The sequence below is a fragment of the Loxodonta africana genome, chromosome 18 (assembly GCF_030014295.1).
Source record: "Loxodonta africana isolate mLoxAfr1 chromosome 18, mLoxAfr1.hap2, whole genome shotgun sequence".
NCBI classification, from domain to species: Eukaryota; Metazoa; Chordata; class Mammalia; order Proboscidea; family Elephantidae; genus Loxodonta; species Loxodonta africana.
The window spans coordinates 23,971,279-23,990,768 of NC_087359.1; the positions used below are offsets into that span (position 1 = coordinate 23,971,279).

The window sequence follows — 19,490 nt, forward strand, 5'->3', positions numbered from 1 at the left end:
GTTTCTTTTCCCCAAGGCCTGTATCCCTAGGTCCCTGTGACTTGTTCTCCTGCACTGCTGTATAGCCTTCAAAGAACCAGCTGTATGTCACAAGATTTAAATGGCATATAAGCAAAAAACCACTTTGTGATAGTCTCAGCAGTTTTTCTAGAACTGACTGCTGTTTGCAAATGTCAATCTCTTTCTCTCTCTCTCTCTCACTCTTAATAAATAGTTGATTTCTTTAATTATCAAAGTCTTATGGTTTTTAACAATACTATGCCAAAACTAGACAAGTGCTACTTCCTTAACAGGTCATTTGGAAAGTACTGGTTCCCTGAGTTATGCAGATCTCCTAAAGGCTGATATGTATTTCACTCAGTATAAAAAAATTACGTCTGTTAATATCATCACCAATCTCACCAGAAAAGTCTTTAAGCTTTAGGAAACCGTCAACCCTGTAATGATGGTTCAACCCTTTTGAGTCTCATGGTTTAACCTGGATCAGTCGTGTTTACATTGGCACTAATGGCTCCAAATCCTGGAATTTCAAGATTTTTAATTTTTGCTTGAAATCTCTAATTTTATCAGAGCAACAGATATGATCAGTTGTTTTCCTGGAAGTGGAAATTCATTTCACTTATTTTTGAGAAAATTCAGGCCAAATACCCAAGCCTGAATAACCAGAGTTTGTCTGTCAGTTGTTCTTTGAAATAAAAATGGAGCGATGTTTACAAAGCATTCATGTCAGCTCACAACTCAATCGCACAAGTCCTTTCCCAGCAGACAAGCAACTATTATTCTTTAGCCTGTGCTCTGTTTTGTCATTCAGGGTATTAAAAAGGCGTGTGTTCCAGGGCTGAGCTTTAATAAAATGGTTCCTTTTTACTGCTTCATCGAGAACATTTTTTAATGAAACAAATGTTTTGTTTTGTTCTCCTGCAAACACATGGTGGGGAAGAATTCACCAGTTACTGGTAGAGCTTGACATTGCTGCCTCGATTTGTACAAAGGCACCAGCAGTTTTCTCCCCATTTCTTTTGAACCATCAGTGCAAATGTTAACACGATTGATCCAGGTTAAGCCTTGAGGTTCAAAACAGTTATTCAGCGCTTTGAAATTTTCAGCAACACTTGGGTCTGTTGCCAGGCATTCTCCTTATAAAAAACAGATTGGGTGCGATGACTCCTGGTGCTAGACAAATATAAGTCAAATAGCAAGGCCTGCTTCAGGTGTAGATTTGTCTACTTGAAAGGCAAAAGTTTGATTCTGCAGATGAAATATCAACTCAATCTTCAGGGTTGCAGCTCCAACTTTTTTCCCTTTTTTATTGTGGGTAATATATATGTAGCAAAACGTTAAACATTTTAACAGCCTTCCCATATACAGTTCAGTGACATTAATTATGTTCATCAAGTTGTCCAGCCATCACCGTTATCCATTCCCAGATTATATCATCACCGCTCAGTGTCCCCTAAGCACTGAGTTATTTGAGGAATTGCTGTGATGCTAGAAAGTAGCACCATTCTGATTCCTTTTACTACTGTCTTTTCATATACCAGGCATTTGACAATGTCAGCTCTCCAAAGCTTTACTAGATTCCCAGCTATTTTGTGAGTTTCTTTAGCCAAGGGAATGCAATAACCTACCTCATATAATGCTTCAATGGCTTTTCCATTTCTTCTTTAAGAAGCTGTAAGAGTTTCTGGCTTTTAAAGAGCTTGTGGCATCTGTGTTTAAAATCCTGAATCACTCCTCCTGTCCACTGAATGATTGGCCTCAAAATGTTCTGATGCAGAAGATGTAATCAGGTAAATGATTAACATCTAAAAAGCCAAAGGAGAGGATCACTTTTGTTATACTGTTTTCCTTACTTAAGTTACATCCTTTAAAAAAAAAAAAAAAAAGAGAGATTCATCCCTTCTATGAACCAGGGAACTTAGCTGGGAGCCGAGAAAGCAGGTCTTCTAATCTCCCTTTTTTAAACCAACAGTATATTCTTAAATATAAAAAATATATATGTATATAAATATTATTTGGGAATAAAATATTGAATTATAAAATAATGAGATTTTATATAAAATCTAAAGTTTTGATGAGTTTTTAAGAACATTTTAAACATTATTGGAATCAAGACAATTTATTTCTTGCTATGTTTCCATGTAGGTGCAAGGAAAATGCTGGGGTTTCGAAAGCACTATTGGGCAATAACGAGGTTACAGAAATCAGGGCAAGAATGACTCAAGATAGCTAGTAAGAGAACAGTGGAAGTTCTAAGAACAGACTAAGTTAATTTCTAAACAAACTGTATCTATATCTATATTCTAAAAATCATTCTCTCGTATGATTTACTTGTCGTTTACAGAAGCCAGGCATTATTGTCAGCTGCCTATGCAAGGAATATGTAGACAGGAAGTAACACATTTTTTCCTAAAGAAGAAAACACAATAAGAAATAAGAAATGTCTCTTTCTGTGTCACAAAAGATTGGTCACAGTAGTGTTTCCACTTTTGGCTCAGGGTGTTAATCAGAGCTTCAGAGTCCTTGGGCAGAATTCTGTACTCTCAGAACCTGATGCTATCTCTTGTATGGCATTGAGAATGACCTTATCTGTTTCTTTTCAAAAGAAATTAGTTTTTTCCTATGAATAGGAACATAGGTTTATCTACGCTGAAACCGTAATCTTCCTGTAAAATAAGCCATTGAAACCACAGCCTCGGCATTTAATTAACATGATTGACTTCAATACTCTTCACGAAGGAACTGACTAATGTCATGTGGAACTTCTGAGATCTTGAACAATGGGCGTAGGACGAGTCTGCTTTGCTGACTTCTGCTTTCTTTTTTATTTTTCTGCTTTAGGTGAAAGTTTACAGCTCAAGTTAGTTTCTCCTACAAAAATTTACACATATATTGTTATGTGACCCTAGTTGCCATCCCTATAATGTGACAGCACACTCCCTCTTTCCACCCCAGGTTTCCCACGTCTATTCAACCAGCTCCTATCCTTTTCTGCCTGCTCATCTTGCCTCTGGACAGGAGGTGCCCGTACAGTCTCCTGTGTCTTCTTGAACTAAGAAGCACGCTCTTCACTGGTATTATTTTATGTTTTATAGTCCAGTCTAATGTTTGTCTGAAGAGTTGGCTTCGGGAATGGATTTAGTTCTGGGGTTCCCCTAGTCTCAGTCAGGCCGTCAAGTCTGGTCTTTTTTTATGTGAATTTGAGTCCTGCACCACAGTTTTCTCGTGCTCTGTCAGGGACTCTATCCGCTGTGTTCCCTGTCACGGCGGTCATTCGTGGTAGCAGGGCACCATCTAGTTTTTCTGGTCTCAGGCTGATGGAGTCTCTGTTTTATGTGACCATTTTGTCTCTTGGGCAAATATTTTCCTTTTGTCTTTGGTATTCTTCATTCTCCTGTGCCCTAGGTGGGTTGGGACCAATTGGTGCATCTGAGATGGCAGCTTGCAAGCTTTTAAGACCCCAGATGCCATTCACCAAAGTGGGATGCAGAACATTTTCTTAATAAACTTTGTTATGCCATTTGACCTAGATGTCCCTTGAAACCATGGTTCCCAGACGCCCACCCCTGCTACTCTGTCCCTCAAAGTGTTTGGTTGTGGTCAGGAAACTTCTTGGCTTTTGGTTTAGTATGGTTGTGCTGAATTCCCCCGTATTGTGTGTTGTCCTTCCCTTAACCTAAGATAATTCTTATCTACTCTCTAGTTATTGAGTTACCCTCTCTCTCCCTTCCCACCCTTGTAACCATCAAAGAATGTTTCCTTCTGTGTTTAAACCTTTTCTTGGGTTCTTGTAATAGTGGTCTCATACAATATTTGTCCTTTTGTGACTGACTAATTTCACTCAGCATAATGCCTTCCAGATTCATCCATGTTGTGACAAGTTTAGCAGATTCATCATTGTTATCGTTTCATGGTATTCATTGTGTGAATATACCATAATTTGTTTATCCATTTGTCTGTTAATGGGCACCTAAGTTGTTTCCATCTTTTTGCTAAGTTGTTTCCATCTTTTTGCTACTGTGAACAGTGCTGCAACGAACATGGGTGTGCATGTATCTATTCGTGTGACAGCTCTTATTTCTCTAGGATATATTCCAAGGAGTGGGATTGCTGGATCGTATGGTACGTCTATTTCTAGCTTTTTAAGGAAGCACTAAGTAGATTTCCAAATGCTTTATCAATTTGTTGATCTTTTCAAAGAACCAGCTTTTGGTCTTGTTAACTTTTTCAATTGTTTTTCTATTCTCTATTTCATTTATTTCTTCTCTAATGTTTATTATGTCCTTTCTTCTGGTGCCCATGGCTCCTTTTGCTGCTGTCTCTCTATTTGGTCGAGTCGTAGGGTTAGTATTTTGATTTTGGCCCTTTCTTCTTTTTTGATGTGTGCATTTATTGCTATAAGTTGATCTCTGAGCACTGCTTTTGCTTTGTCCCAAAGGTTCTGGTAGGATGTGTTTCCATTCTCATTTGATTCTGTGAATTTCTGCATTCTGTCCTTGATTTCTTCTATAACTCAGTAGTTTTTGAGCAAGCTGTTGTTTAGTTTCCATGTATTTGATTTTTTTTTCCTTGCTTTTTGTTATGGATTTCTACTTTTATGGCTTTATGGTCAGAAAAGATGATTTGTAATATTTCAATATTTTGGACTCTGTTAAGGCTTGCTTTGTGGCCTAATATGTGGTCTATTCTGGAGAATGTTCCATGTGCACTGGAAAAGAAACTACGCTTGGCTGCTGTTTGTCGGAGTGTTCTGTATATGACTGTGAAATCAATTTAGATCTTCCATGTTTTTATTGAGCTTCTTTCTGCATGTTCTGTCTTTCATCAAAAGTGGTTGCTGAAGTCTCCTACTATTATTGTGGAACTGTCTATTTCTCTTTTCAGTGCTGTTAGAGTTTGTTTTATGTATTTTAGAGCCCTGTCATTGAGTGCATAAGTATTTATTATGATTATGTCCTCCTGGTGTGTATTGACCCTTTAATCATTGTATAGTGTCCTTCCTTATCCTTTGTGGTGGATTTGCTTTAAAGTCTATTTTGTCAGAGATTAATATTGCCATTCCTGCTCTTTTTTGATTATTGTTTACTTGATATATTTTTTTCCATCCTTTGAGTTTTAGTTTGTTTGTGTCTTTGAGTCTAAGGTGTGTCACTTGTAGGCAGCATATAGACAGATCTTTTTTTTTTTTTTTTTTTTTTATCCATTCTGCCTCTCTCTGTCTCTTTATTGGTGCATTTAGTCCAATTACATTCAGTGTCATTATTGATAAGTATGAGTTTACAGCTGTCATTTCGGTGTATTTTTGTGTGTGTTGTCAGTTTCTTTGTTCCACTTAATTTCCTTTGCTGAGTTGTTTTTCTTTGTGTACTTTCTTTTCATCTTTTTCATTGTTGTTGAGTTTGTATTTGCTGACTCTCTCTTCTGCAGCCTTAGCCAATCCCCTCCCTCCCCCCCTCCTCTGCCTGGCGACTGGTACCACCTGTCCCATCTGAAATCAGACCCCTTCTCAGGTGGCATCTCCTGGCCCATTTCACTGCCGAGACCAGTGAGGCAGATGGGGAGACTGCAGAGCTAGGCGGTGGTGGCTGCCCTTGGAGCTGTGCAGTGCACAACCTGGACCACTGCACTGGGCAGCCATGGTCCCACTCGCATCTCACCCCTCCCACCTGCTGCTTGCGGGGTGTGCGTGACTGGAGGACTCAGAACATCAGTGTCTATGTTTTAAGTGTTTTTTATTTTGGTGTGTAGGATTGTTAGTTTCCTTTATGATGCTTTCCTTAATATTTACCTCTATTTTCCAAGTTTAAGCCAATCTTTTATTTCTTTATATCACCTTGACTTCCTGTCCGTAGGAAAGTCCTGACTGTACTATTTAGATCCTCTTTTTTGTTTTAAGGTTGTTATCTCTTATGTATTGATATGTCTATTTCCCTGTTGTCAGTGCTTTAGCTTAGATTTATTTTTGTGACTTTTTATCTGGGTTGTTATCTGGTTGTTCTGTCCTGTGTTTTGATCTTGGGTTGCTATCCGATGTTGGTTTTCTAACCAGGGGACTCCCTTTAGCTTTTCTTATAATTTTGGTTTGGTTTTCACAAATTCCCTAAACTTCTGTTTATCTGGAAATACCCTAATTTCACGTTATATTTTGAGAGACAGTTTTGCTGGATGTATGATTCTTGGTTGGCAATTTTTTTTCCTTCAAGGCTTTATGTATACATCGTCCCATTGCCTGCTTGCCTGTACGGTTTCTGCTGAGTAGTCAGAGCTTAGTCTTATTGACTCTGCGTTGTAGATAACTTCCCATTTATCCCTAGCCACTCTTAAAATTTTGTCTTTATCTTTGGTTTTGGCAAGTTTGATCATGATGTCTTGGTGACTTTCTTTTGTGATCTACCCAGTGTGGGGTTCAGTGAGCTTCTTTGATAGATATCTTCTTATCTTTCACAATATCAGGGAATTTTTCTGCCAACAAATCCTCAACAATTCTTTCTGCATTTTCCGTTATCCCCCCTGTTCTGGTACTCCAATCTTTTGTAGGTTTTTCCTCTTGACAGAGTCCCACCTAATTCTTAGGATTTTTTCATTTTTTTTTTTAATTCTTTCATCTGATTTTCCTTCAAATAAATTGGTGCCAAGTGCTTTATCTTCAATCTCACTAATTCTGACTTCCATTGTCTTAGTTCTGCTCCTGTGACTTTCTATTGAGTTGTCTAATTCTGAAATTTTATTGTTAATCGTTTGGATTTCTGTTTGCTCTCTCTCTCTCTCTCTGGATTCTTGCAGCCTGTTAAATTTGTCATTATGCTCTTGTATAACCTTCTTAACTTCCTCTGTTGCTTTGTCTGTGTGTTCCTTGGCTTGGTCTGCATTTTGCCTGATCTCCTTCCTGATCTCTTGAAGAGTTGTGTTTATTAATCTTTTGAATTCTACCTCCAGTAATTCCAGGACTTTCTCTTCCTCTAGGAGGTTTCTTGGTTCTTCGTTTTGGTTGCTTGCTGAGGCCATCGTGGTTTGCCTCTTTATGTGATTTCATACTGACTGTTGTCTCCAAGCCATCAATAAGTTATTATATTTATTTATTTTATGTCTGCTTACTGTGTCCAAGCTTCTCTTTTTCTTTTGTTTTGTTATGCCCAAATAGACTGGTCATGTGAGCTACTTTGATTATTGGCATCTTTGAAGCTCTCACGTCCTGTCACCAGGTGGTTAAAGCTCTTACTAGGTATGTGAGCCCAGGAGTCCACTTACTTTGCTTGTGTGGATTCATTTCAGGTGTCCAGGTGGTTGGTCACCAAGTGTGTGGTGCAGGCTCTCACCTATAGTCCTAGATGGGCAGAGGTGATTGGAGTAGGCACAGGTGTCTGGCTGCAGTAGGGGGTCACGTGCTGAGCAAGGCAGGGTGCTGACAGCTGCCCCTGAGCACTGGGTGGAATGTCTCTGTTTCCTAGAGCATGTAGGTGGGTAGGTTTTGCAGCTAGATTTGGGCACCCAATGTTGTTGGCTGTAAGGACTGGGAGGCACCACTTATTCTCGGACTCCTGTTGTGGGTGGCTAGGTGGAGTGGGTGGAGCCACCAGTCCTCAGGCCCCTGATGTGGGTAGGTGAGGACCCTGCTTAAGGGGCAGGGTGGTGTCAAATGTCATGACTCTGCCTCTCACCCTTAGCTGTTGCAGCTGAAAATAATTTTCAGCTATAGACCCTGTTGTACTATGCTAATGAAGGCCTACGCTGTTGAAATGGGACCACGCAGGTCTAGGCAGGGGCGAAAGGCATTCAAAGTGCGTGGACCCCTTATGCCTATGCCTAGGCAAAGGGACTGTACCTGCCCTGAGTTCCTGGCTTGGGGGAGCTGGAAGATTATTTTTCCCTGTTTGCTAATTTTTTCCCTCTTCAAAGCTAGAAGAATGGCTCGGGGCTTGTGACAGGTCCTACTTCTAGCCCAGGGGGAATGGCTATTGCTGAAGCTGGACCAGGACCAGAAGCAGAATGGGGAAGGGCAGGTAAATGGGAGAGAGGTACTTCCCAGAAAGGGGAAGGATTTTTTCAATCCTATTAGGTAGGTTGGACACTTGTATTTAACTTTTGTGATTCAGCTCCACTTCTCCCTGGTTCTGGAGGCTTGAGCAGATGCTTGGTTTCTCCCGATGTAGGAAACACAGCCTGAGTGTTACTGCTTGCCTCAGCCTGTGTGTGCCAGCTGATCCAGCCTACAGAGTGCCCGTCAGGTCAGGTCAGGTCTGGCAAATTTTTGCTGCTTTTGAACTGTCTCTCCCTCCCCCTGCAGCTCAGACTGACTTCTCAACTTTGTCTTTGATGTTCAGGGCTCCTAGATTGTCAAAGATGGCCGATTCACTTGTTTTCTCAGATATTTGTTGTAAAAGGAACCACAGGAAACGTCTGACTACTCTGCCATCTTGGCCTGGCTCTTGCTTTGACTTCTGCTCTCTTCATTCAACATGGCTGGCTTTCAGGTGTGGTTTCACCACTCCCCATCTGTGTAAACTTAGGCAAGTAACCACATCTCTGAGAACTTTCATCCCCAAATCTGTAAAGAAGGATCATGATAACAACCTCTCAGGGTTGTTATGACAATTAAATGAGATATTAAAAAAATTTTTTTTATATCTATATGTAAAACATATAGCATAGTGCTTGTCACATAGTGAGACTTCTAATAGTTTTTTCTATTATTATTAATTTTTTTTTTTCAGGTGAGGTTTCAGGTGAGGTTTTAGGAGTATTAGGTCATAACAGAGCTGGTGCAAGTACATCTGTTAGGATGATAACTGGAGATACGACTCCAAGCACAGGACAGGTGGGTGAACTGGATGAATAATATATTATCTAACAATAAAAAAAAAAAAAACTCATTGCTGTGGAGTTGATTCCAACTCAAAGCAACCCTACGGGAACCAAGTAGAACTGCCTCATAGGGTTTCCAAGGCTGTAAACTTTAAGTAAGCAGACTGCCACATCTTTCTCCCATAGGGTTCCTGGTAGGATTGAACCGCCAGCCTTTTGGTTAGCAATTGAACACTTTAACCACTGTGCCACCAGGCCTTCTTTATCTAACAATACCAAGTATAAATTTATAAGCTGTGACAACCTACAACTGCCATCACTTACTAGTTGATTAAAGCAATTTGAAGAATATATTGAAGAATAAATTTACAAATTCTTACTATAATGCATATAAATAAATGCTAGTCATCAAATGAAGATGCTTACTAACTATCTTTTTTCCTTTAAATGTATTAAAAGAGACTGTGGCTTATCGAGTATCAGATAAGGAATCCTTACCAAAAACATGACAAATTCTATTTATTGGCCCACAGAATTCATAGATTAAAATTTTCAGATCCGGGGCCAAGATGGCGGACTAGGTGGACGCTACCGCGGATCCCTCTTGCAACAAAGACTCGGAAAAACAAGGGAATCGATCACATACATAACAATCTACGAACTCTGAACAACAAGCACAGACTTAGAGACGGAAAACGAACAAATACGGGCAGACAGCGACTGTTTTCAGAACTAGGAGCCAGCGCACCAGCTGACTACTTGGAAAATCTAGTTTCCCAGTGATGGCTCGGAGACAGCAGTCCATATCAAACCACATAAAGAAACAGACCATGACAGCTTCTCCAACCCCCCAAACAAAAGAATCAAAATCTTTCCCAAACGAAGATACAATCCTGGAATTATCAGATACAGAATATAAAAAACTAATTTACAGAATGCTTAAAGATATCACAAATGAAATTAGGATAAATGCAGAAAAAGCCAAGGAACACACTGATAAAACTGTTGAAGAACTCAAAAAGATTATTCAAGAACATAGTGGAAAAATTAACAAGTTGCAAGAATCCATAGAGAGACAGCATGTAGAAATCCAAAAGATTAACAATAAAATTACAGAATTTGACAACGCAATAGAAAGTCAGAGGAGCAGACTCGAGCAATTAGAATGTAGACTGGGACTTCTGGAGGACCAGGGAAACAACACCAACATAGCTGAAAAAAAAATCAGATAAAAGAATTAAAAAAAATGAAGAAACCCTAAGAATCATGTGGGACTCTATCAAGAAGGATAACTTGCAAGTGATTGGAGTCCCAGAACAGGGAGGGGGGACAGAAAACACAGAGAAAATAGTTGAAGAACTCCTGACACAAAACTTCCCTGACATCATGAAAGACGAAAGGATATCTATCCAAGATGCTCATCGAACCCCATTTAAGATTGATCCAAAAAGAAAAACACCAAGACATATCATCATCAAACTTGCCAAAACCAAAGACAAACAGAAAATTTTAAAAGCAGCCAGGGAGAAAAGAAAGATTTCCTTCAAGGGAGAATCAATAAGAATAAGTTCAGACTACTCAGTAGAAACCATGCAGGCAAGAAGGGAATGGGACGACATATACAGAGCACTGAACGAGAAAAACTGCCAACCAAGGATCATATATCCAGCAAAACTCTCTCCGAAATATGAAGGCGAAATTAAGATATTTACAGATAAACACAAGTTTAGAGAATTTGCAAAAACTAAACCAAGACTGCAAGAAATGCTAAAGGAGATTGTTTGGCCGGATGACCAATAATATCAGGTACCAGCACAATACAAGGTCACAAAACAGAACGTCCTGATATCAACGCAACTCAAACAGGGAAAGCACAAAAACAAACAAGTTAAGACTAATTCTAAAAAATAAATAAATAAACAAAATAATACACACAACAGGGAATCATGGAAATCAATAGATAAACGATCAAAATAATCAAAAAGAGGGACTAAATATAGGAGGCATTGAACTGCCAGATGGAGAGTGATACAAGGCGAAATAGAAGGATACAAGTTAGGTTTTTACTTAGAAAAATAGGGGTAAATAAAAAGGTAACCACAAAAAGGAATATCAATTCCATAACTCAAGAAAAAAGCCAAGAAAAACGTAACGACTCAATAAACACAAAGTTAAACATTATGAAAATGAGGATCTCACAAGCTACTAAGAAAAACGTCTCAGCACAAAAAAGCATGTGGAAAAATGAAATGGCCAACAACACACATGAAAAGGCATCAAAATGACAGCACTAAAAACTTATTTATCTATAATTACGCTGAATGTAAATGGACTAAATGCGCCAATAAAGAGACAGAGAGTCACGGACTGGATAAAAAAACACGATCCATCTATATGCTGCCTACAAGAGACACACCTTAGACTTAGAGACACAAACAAACTAAAACTCAAAGGATGGAAAAAAATATATCAAGCAAACAATAAGCAAAAAAGAAGAGGAGTAGCAATATTAATTTCTGACAAAATAGACTTTAGACTTAAATCCACCACAAAGGATAAAGAAGGACACTATATAATGATAAAAGGGATAATTGATCAGGAAGACATAACCATATTAAATATTTACGCACCTAATGACAGGGCTGCAAGATGCATAACTCAAATTTTAACAGAATTGAAAAGTGAGATAGACACCTCCACATATATAGTAGGAGACTTCAACACACCACTTTCGGAGAAGGACAGGACATCCAGTAAGAAGCTCAATAGAGACACGGAAGACCTACTTACAACAATCAACCAACTTGACCTCATTGACTTATACAGAACTCTCCACCCAACTGCTGCAAAGTATACTTTTTTTTCTAGCGCACATGGAACATTCTCTAGAATAGACCACATATTAGGTCATAAAACAAATCTTTCCAGAATCCAAAACATCGAAATATTACAAAGCATCTTCTCAGACCACAAGGCAATGAAGCTAGAAATCAATAACAGAAAAACTAGGGAAAAGAAATCAAATACTTGGAAAATGAACAATACCCTCCTGAAAAAAGACTGGGTTATAGAAGACATCAAGGAGGGAATAAGGAAATTCTTAGAAAGCAACGAGAATGAAAATACTTCCTATCAAAACCTCTGGGACACAGCAAAAGCAGTGCTCAGAGGCCAATTTATATCGATAAATGCACACATACAAAAAGAAGAAAGAGCCAAATTCAGAGAACTGTCCCTACAACTTGAACAAATAGAAAGTGAGCAAAAAAAGAATCCATCAGGCACCCGAAGAAGACAAATAATAAAAATTAGAGCTGAACTAAATGAATTAGAGAACAGAAAAACAATTGAAAGAATTAACAAAGCCAAAAGCTGGTTCTTTGAAAAAATTAACAAAATTGATAAACCATTGGCTAGACTGACTAAAGAAAAACAGGAAAGGAAACTAATAACCCGAATAAGAAACGAGAAGGACCACATCACAACAGAACCAAATGAAATCAAAAGAATCATATCAGATTACTACATAAAATTGTACTCTAACAAATTTGAAAACCTAGAAGAAATGGATAAATTCTTGGAACAATACTACTTACCTAAACTAACACATTCAGAAGTAGAACAACTAAATAGACCCATAACAAAAAAAGAGATTGAAACGGTAATCAAAAAACTCCCAACAAAAAAAAGTCCTGTCCCAGATGGCTTCACTGCAGAGTTCTACCAAACCTTCAGAGAAGACTTAACACCATTACTATTGAAGGTATTTCAAAGTATAGAAAAAGACGGAATACTACCCAACTCATTCTATGAAGCTACCATCTCCCTGATACCAAAACCAGGTAAAGACATTACAAAAAAAGAAAATTTTAGACCTATATCCCTCATGAACATAGATGCAAAAATCCTTAACAAAATTCTAGCCAATAGAATCCAACAACACATCAAAAAAATAATACACCCTGATCAAGTGGGATTTATACCAGGTATGCAAGGCTGGTTTAATATCAGAAAAACCATTAATGTAATCCATCACATAAATAAAACAAAAGATAAAAACCACATGATCTTATCAATAGATGCAGAAAAGGCATTTGACAAAGTTCAACACCCATTTATGATAAAAACTCTTACAAAATAGGAATTGAAGGAAAATTCCTCAACATAATAAAGGGCATATATGCAAAGCCAACGGCCAATATCACTCTAAATGGAGAGAACCTGAAAGCATTTCCCTTGAGAACGGGAACCAGACAAGGATGCCCTTTATCAGCGCTCTTATTCAACATCGTACTTGAAGTCCTAGCCAGGGCAATTAGGCTAGACAAAGAAATAAAGGGTATCCAGATTGGTAAGGAGGAAGTAAAGCTATCACTATTTGCAGATGACATGATCGTATACATGGAAAACCCTAAGAAATCCTCCAGAAAACTACTGAAACTAATAGAAGAGTTTGGAAGAGTCTCAGGATATAAAATAAACATACAAAAATCACTTGGATTCCTCTACATCAACAAAAAGAACACCGAAGAGGAAATAACCAAATCAATACCATTCACAGTAGCCCCCAAGAAGATAAAATACTTAGGAATAAATCTTACCAAGGATGTAAAAGACCTATACAAAAAAAACTATAAAACTCTGCTACAAGAAATTCAAAAGGACACACTTAAATGGAAAAACATACCCTGCTCATGGATAGGAAGACTTAACATAGTAAAAATGTCTATTCTACCAAAAGCCATTTATACATACAACGCACTTCCAATCCAAATACCAATGTCATACTTTAAGGGGATAGAGAAACAAATCACTAATTTCATATGGAAAGGAAAGAACCCCCGGATAAGCAAAACATTACTGAAAAAGAAGAAGAAAGTGGGAGGCCTCACCCTACCTGATTTCAGAACCTATTATATAGCTACAGTAGTCAAAACAGCCTGGTACTGGTACAACAACAGGCACATAGACCAATGGAACAGAATTGAGAATCCAGATATAAATCCATCCATTTATGAGCAGCTGATATTTGACAAAGGACCAGTGTCAGTCAATTGGGGAAATAATAGTCTTTTTAACAAATGGTGCTGGCATACCTGGCTATCCATTTGCAAAAGAATGAAACAGGACCCATACCTCACACCATGCACAAAAACTAACTCCAAGTGGATCAAAGACCTAAACATAAAGACTAAAACGATAAAAATCATGGAAGAAAAAATAGGATCTACCCTAGGAGCCCTAATACAGGGCATAAACAGAATACAAAACATTACCAAAAATGATGAAGAGAAACCAGATAACTGGGAGCTCCTAAAAATCAAACACCTATGCTCATCTAAAGACTTCACTAAAAGAGTAAAAAGACCACCTACAGACTGGGAAAGAATATTCAGCTATGACATCTCAGACCAGCGCCTGATCTCTAAAATCTACATGACTCTGTCAAAACTCAACCACAAAAAGACAAACAACCCAATCAAGAAGTGGGCAAAGGATATGAACACACATTTCACTAAGGAAGATATTCAGGCAGCCAACAGATACATGAGAAAATGCTCTCGATCATTAGCGATTAGAGAAATGCAAATTAAAACTACGATGAGATTCCATCTGACACCAACTAGACTGGCATTAATTCAAAAAACACAAAATAATAAATGCTGGAGAGGCTGCGGAGAGACTGGAACTCTCATACACTGCTGGTGGGATTGTAAAATGGTACAACCACTTTGGAAATCCATCTGGCGTTATCTTAAACAGTTAGAAATAGAACTACCATACAACCCAGAAATCCCACTCCTCGGAATATACCCTAAAGATACAAGACCCTTCACACAAACAGATATATGCACACCCATGTTTATTGCAGCTCTGTTTACAATAGCAAAAAGCTGGAAGCAACCAAGATGTCCATCAACGGACGAATGGGTAAATAAATTGTGGTATATTCACACAATGGAATACTACGCATCGATAAAGAACAGTGACGAATCTCTGAAACATTTCATAACATGGAGGAATCTGGAAGGCATTATGCTGAGCGAAATGAGTCAGTTGCAAAAGGACAAATATTGTATAAGACCACTATTATAAGATCTTGAGAAATAGAAAAAACGGAAAAGAACTCATACTTTTGTGGTTACAAAGAGGGGAGGGAGGGAGGGAGGGAGGGAGGGAGGGAGAGGGCTTTTTATTGATCAATCTGTAGATGGGAACTGCTTTGGGTGAAGGGAAAGACAACACTCAAAACAAGGAAGGTCAGCCTAATTGGACTGGATTAAAAGTAAAGAGGTTTCCGAGATAAAATGAAAGCTTCAAAGGTTAGCGAAGCAGGGGCTGGGGTCTGGGGAACTTGGTTTGAGGGGACTTCTAAGTCAATGGGCAAAACAATTCTATTATGAAAACACTCTGCATCCCACTTTGAATTGTGGCACCTGGGGTCCTAAATGCCAACAAGCAGCCATCTAAAATACATTAATTGGTCTCAACCCACCGGGAGCAAAGGCAAAGGAAGAACACCAAGGTCACACGACAACTAAGAACCCAAGAGACAGAAAGGGCCACTTGAACCAGAGACCTACATTATCCTGAGACCAGAAGAACTAGTTGGTGCCCGGCCACAATCGATGTCTGCCCTGTCAGGGAACACAACAGACTACTCCTGAGGGAGCAGGAGACCAATGGGATGCAGATCCCAAATTCTCATTAAAAGACCACACCTAATGGTATGATTGCGACTAGAGGAATCCCAGAGACAATGCTCCCCAGAACTTCTGATGGCACAGGACAGGAACCATCCCCGAAGACAAATCATCAGGCATGAAAAGGACTGGTCAGTGGGGGGGAGAGAGATACTGATGAAGAGTGAGCTAATTAAATCATGTGGACACGGGAGAGTGTGTTCGAAACTCTTGACTGGAGGGGGGATGGGAAGATAGAGAGAGAGGGAAGATGGTAAAATTGGCACGAAACGAGAGACTGTAAGGGCTGACTCAATAGGGGGAGAGCAAGTGGGAGAAGGGAGTAAGATGTATGTAAACCTACATGTGACAGACTGATTGGAATGGTAAATGTTCACTTGAAGCTTAATAAAAATTAAAAAAAAAAAAAATTTTCAATGAGCATAGTATGTTATAGTTTAGTGTTGAATAGAATTGTGTAAGCAAATTTTTTAAAATCTCTTATTCATTGGCACTCACAAAGTACTTTTAGTGGTACCTGGAGTTTTGAACACATACAGTCTTACTAGAAGCTTTCCTGGTACAATCTGGATAATTTGCTCCCAAGAAGGGCAGGGTATTAACGAACAGAAGTATAAAGTGGAATTAAGTTTGCCAACTTTGTTGTCCCATATTGGAAGCATGAGGCCACGCAAACCGTAAAAGACCTCAGGATTATCGAAGTGAGGCAAATGGGGAACAGAAACAAAATGTTTCCCCCCAAATTTTATGGCAAAGAAAAGAAAAGTTTTGTTTTTTTTTTTTAATTTTATGGCAGAAGGTATAAAACCTTAAAAACTCCTTTGGGAAGTATTTCCAGGGAAACCTGAGGACATAGTCTAATCAGAAGCATACCACAGAAGTAGTCTGTGGAACTGTCCCTGGCAAAGGTATGGTCATCAAGCTTGGGAGGGAAAAGGCAGCCAGGAATGTTATTGACAAATATTCCACTGAAGAGGGAGGGGGAGACAGATACTGTCAATTCCTCCGAAGCTGAGGTGAGAGTGGTGTTCTTGAAGGAGGACCTCTCAGTAACGTTGTTTTTTCAGCTGACCCTAACTGGACTCTCTACTTCAGTTACACTATGCTCCAATTTAATCACCTCTATATGATTTCCTGGACCCTAATCCAGTATTTGAAAACCCTGGTGGCATATTGGTTAAGAGCTAACCAAAGGGTTGGCAGTTCAGATACACCAGGCCCTTCTTGGAAACTCTGTGGGGCAGTTCTACTCTGTCCTGTAGGGTCACTATGAAGGCACGGCGAGTGTCCGGTATTTAAGATCCTGGGTCACGCAAATGGTTTATACTCAACTGCTAAACAAAAGGTTAGTGATTTGAATCCACCCAGAGGTGCCATGTTTCCATAAAGATTATAGCCAAGAAAACCCTCCGTAACACATGGGGCCACTCTGAGTTGGAATTGATGGATGGCAACAGGTTAATCCAGTATTTTATTTCTCATTAAGCATGGAAGAAAAAGAAATAACTCTTCATTGGTGTATTGCAATAAACTTTTAAAAAATTGAAGTAGGATCTTTATAAGGCTAACTCTTTGGTGTCATAAAATCAGTTTTAATCAGATCTGCCAGGGTGATCTTTTTAAACCATGCCATTCTCCTGCTGAAATACTTCCCAGGACCTCTACTATGCTACGATGGAAGGGAACCTCCTCCGCTTGTCCTGTGGGTGGCTGCAGGAGCTGAGCTCTGCATCTCTCCAGCCTCATCTCTGTCCTTCTCCCCTTGCTCACTCTGCTCCAGGAGCCCTGCTTCTCCCCCATGTCCAAGAACACATCAAGCTTCATCCAACCACAGGGCCTTTGCTCTCACTCCTCGCTCTGCTTACAATGCCTTTCCTCTAGCCTTTTTCATGGGTGGCGCTTCTCACTCTTCTGCTGAAATAGCACCTGAGCAGACAGGCTCCCTCTGACCATCTGCCTCAAGTTCATTCCCCATTTCTCTCCACCCCAACCTTCAAAATATTTCTATCAAAGCACCAGTCACAAACTGCATTTATTCTAGGTACTTTTTGCTTATCACACCATAGGGTGGAAATGCCACATGGGTAGAGACACTGGTTAGTTTGTTCTCCTTTCGGCACAAAGCTCTCTGCTCAGTGCCTGTGACATAAGAGGAATTAAAAAGTAAAGGTGTATGAATGATGTCAAGCGGTAAACATCCAAATGAAGATGCTTTACTATGACAATGACGAAGGAATTTATTTTAAGATCTCAGCCATAATGACAGGATGCAACAGATTCGGAATATTTGATTTTACAGCATGGATTAATGTGCTACCTTTGCACACACTGGATCCGATGTATTCATCTCTGATATCCTTTCTCCTTATCTAGGTTATTTTAACAGTTAATATACAGAGAAAGATGTCATTCAAATGCTCAGAAAAACAATGCGTAATGGAGAATCCCAGAGTAAGCACTCTTTGCGGATGCTACTATAAGGCAGCAGTGGAGAGGACATCACTGGGTTCCTGGGGTATTCTGGTGGCACAATGGTTAAGAGCTACAGCGAGCTATGGCTGCCAACCAAAATGTCGGCAGTCTGAATCCACCAACCACTCATCAGAAGCCATATGGGGCAGTTCTACCCTGTTCTGTAGGGTCGCTATAAGTTGGAATCGACTCAACAGCAATCAGTTTGGTTTGGTTTTTTGGTCCTCAGGAGAACCTGCTGTGGCCCAAGGTGGAGGTGAGGAAGCACCTAGAGGTGTACATGGCTGTGAAAGGGCTGAGGACAGGGGACGCCACAGCCACCATTACACTGTAGATGGGGAAGCTTTATCATTCTGTATCTGGGGGATGGTGCTCCTGATAGTAAGGAAACCCCAGGTGGGGCAAACAATTAACATTGGCTGTAAACCAGTAGTTGTCAAACTCATATTTCAATGACTTCAGTTAGCTTGGCTGCTAATTGAAAGGTTAGAGGTTTGAGTTCACCCAGAGGCACCTCTGAAAAAAGGCCCGGCCATCTCCTTCCAAAAAATCAGCCATTGAAAACCCTACGGAGCACAGTTCTACTCTGACACGCATAGGCTCACCATGAGTCATTATCGATTTGACAACTACTGGTTTACAGGTGAGTGACAGTAAGGGAAATTATAACTGACCACCCTATGCTTGTAGGGTGAGACTTGGCCATCTAGAATCCTGTCTAGTGTCGTTCTTTTTTCTCATGTTAAACCTGAAAAGAAAAACTTTATTGCTTATTCTTAATATGGAAAGAAGTCATTGGAATATGAGTTTGACCACCAAGGAGGGGTCATAAATATCCCAGGTGGCCTCAGTTTTTTTTTTTTTAATATATATATATTTTTTAACTTTTATTGAGCTTCAAGTGAACGTTTACAAATCAAGTCAGACTGTCACATATAATTTTATATACACCTTACTCCATACTCCCACTTGCTCTCCCCCTAATGAGTCAGCCCTTCCAGTCTCTCCTTTCGTGACAATTTTGCCAGCTTCCAACTCTCTCTATCCTCCCATCCGCCTCCAGACAGGAGATGCCAACGCAGTCTCAAGTGTCCACCTGATACAAATAGCTCACTCTTCATCAGCATCTCTCTCCTACCCACTGTCCAGTACCTTCCATGTCTGATGAGTTGTGTTTGGGAATGGTTCCTGTCCTGGGCCAACAGAAGGTTTGGGGACCATGACCACCAGGATTCCTCTAGTCTCAGTCAGACCATTAAGTATGGTCTTTTTGTGAGAATTTGGGGTCTGCATCCCACTGATCTCCTGCTCCCTCAGGGGTTCTCTGTTGTGCTCCCTGTCAGAGTAGTCATCGGTTGTGGCCGGGCACCAACTAGTTCTTCTGGTCTCAGGATGATGTAGGTCTCTGGTTCATGTGGCTCTTTCTGTCTCTTGGGCTCATAGTTATCGTGTGACCTTGGTGTTCTTCATTCTCCTTTGATACAGGTGGGTTGAGACCAATTGATGCATCTT

The 19,490-nt window shown here is 39.7% G+C and overlaps 1 protein-coding gene across 1 annotated transcript in view; it reads left to right on the forward strand.

Annotated features, from left to right (window-relative positions):
- Positions 1–2,964: 2,964 nt before the first annotated feature.
- Positions 2,965–19,490, forward strand: part of LOC100663640 (ABC-type organic anion transporter ABCA8) — a 117,355-nt gene continuing 100,829 nt past the window's right edge. Inside the window, exon 1 of the mRNA XM_010596996.3 lies at positions 2,965–3,074. The gene's annotated coding sequence lies outside the window, so the exon portion shown is untranslated. The remainder of the gene's footprint in view (positions 3,075–19,490) is intronic.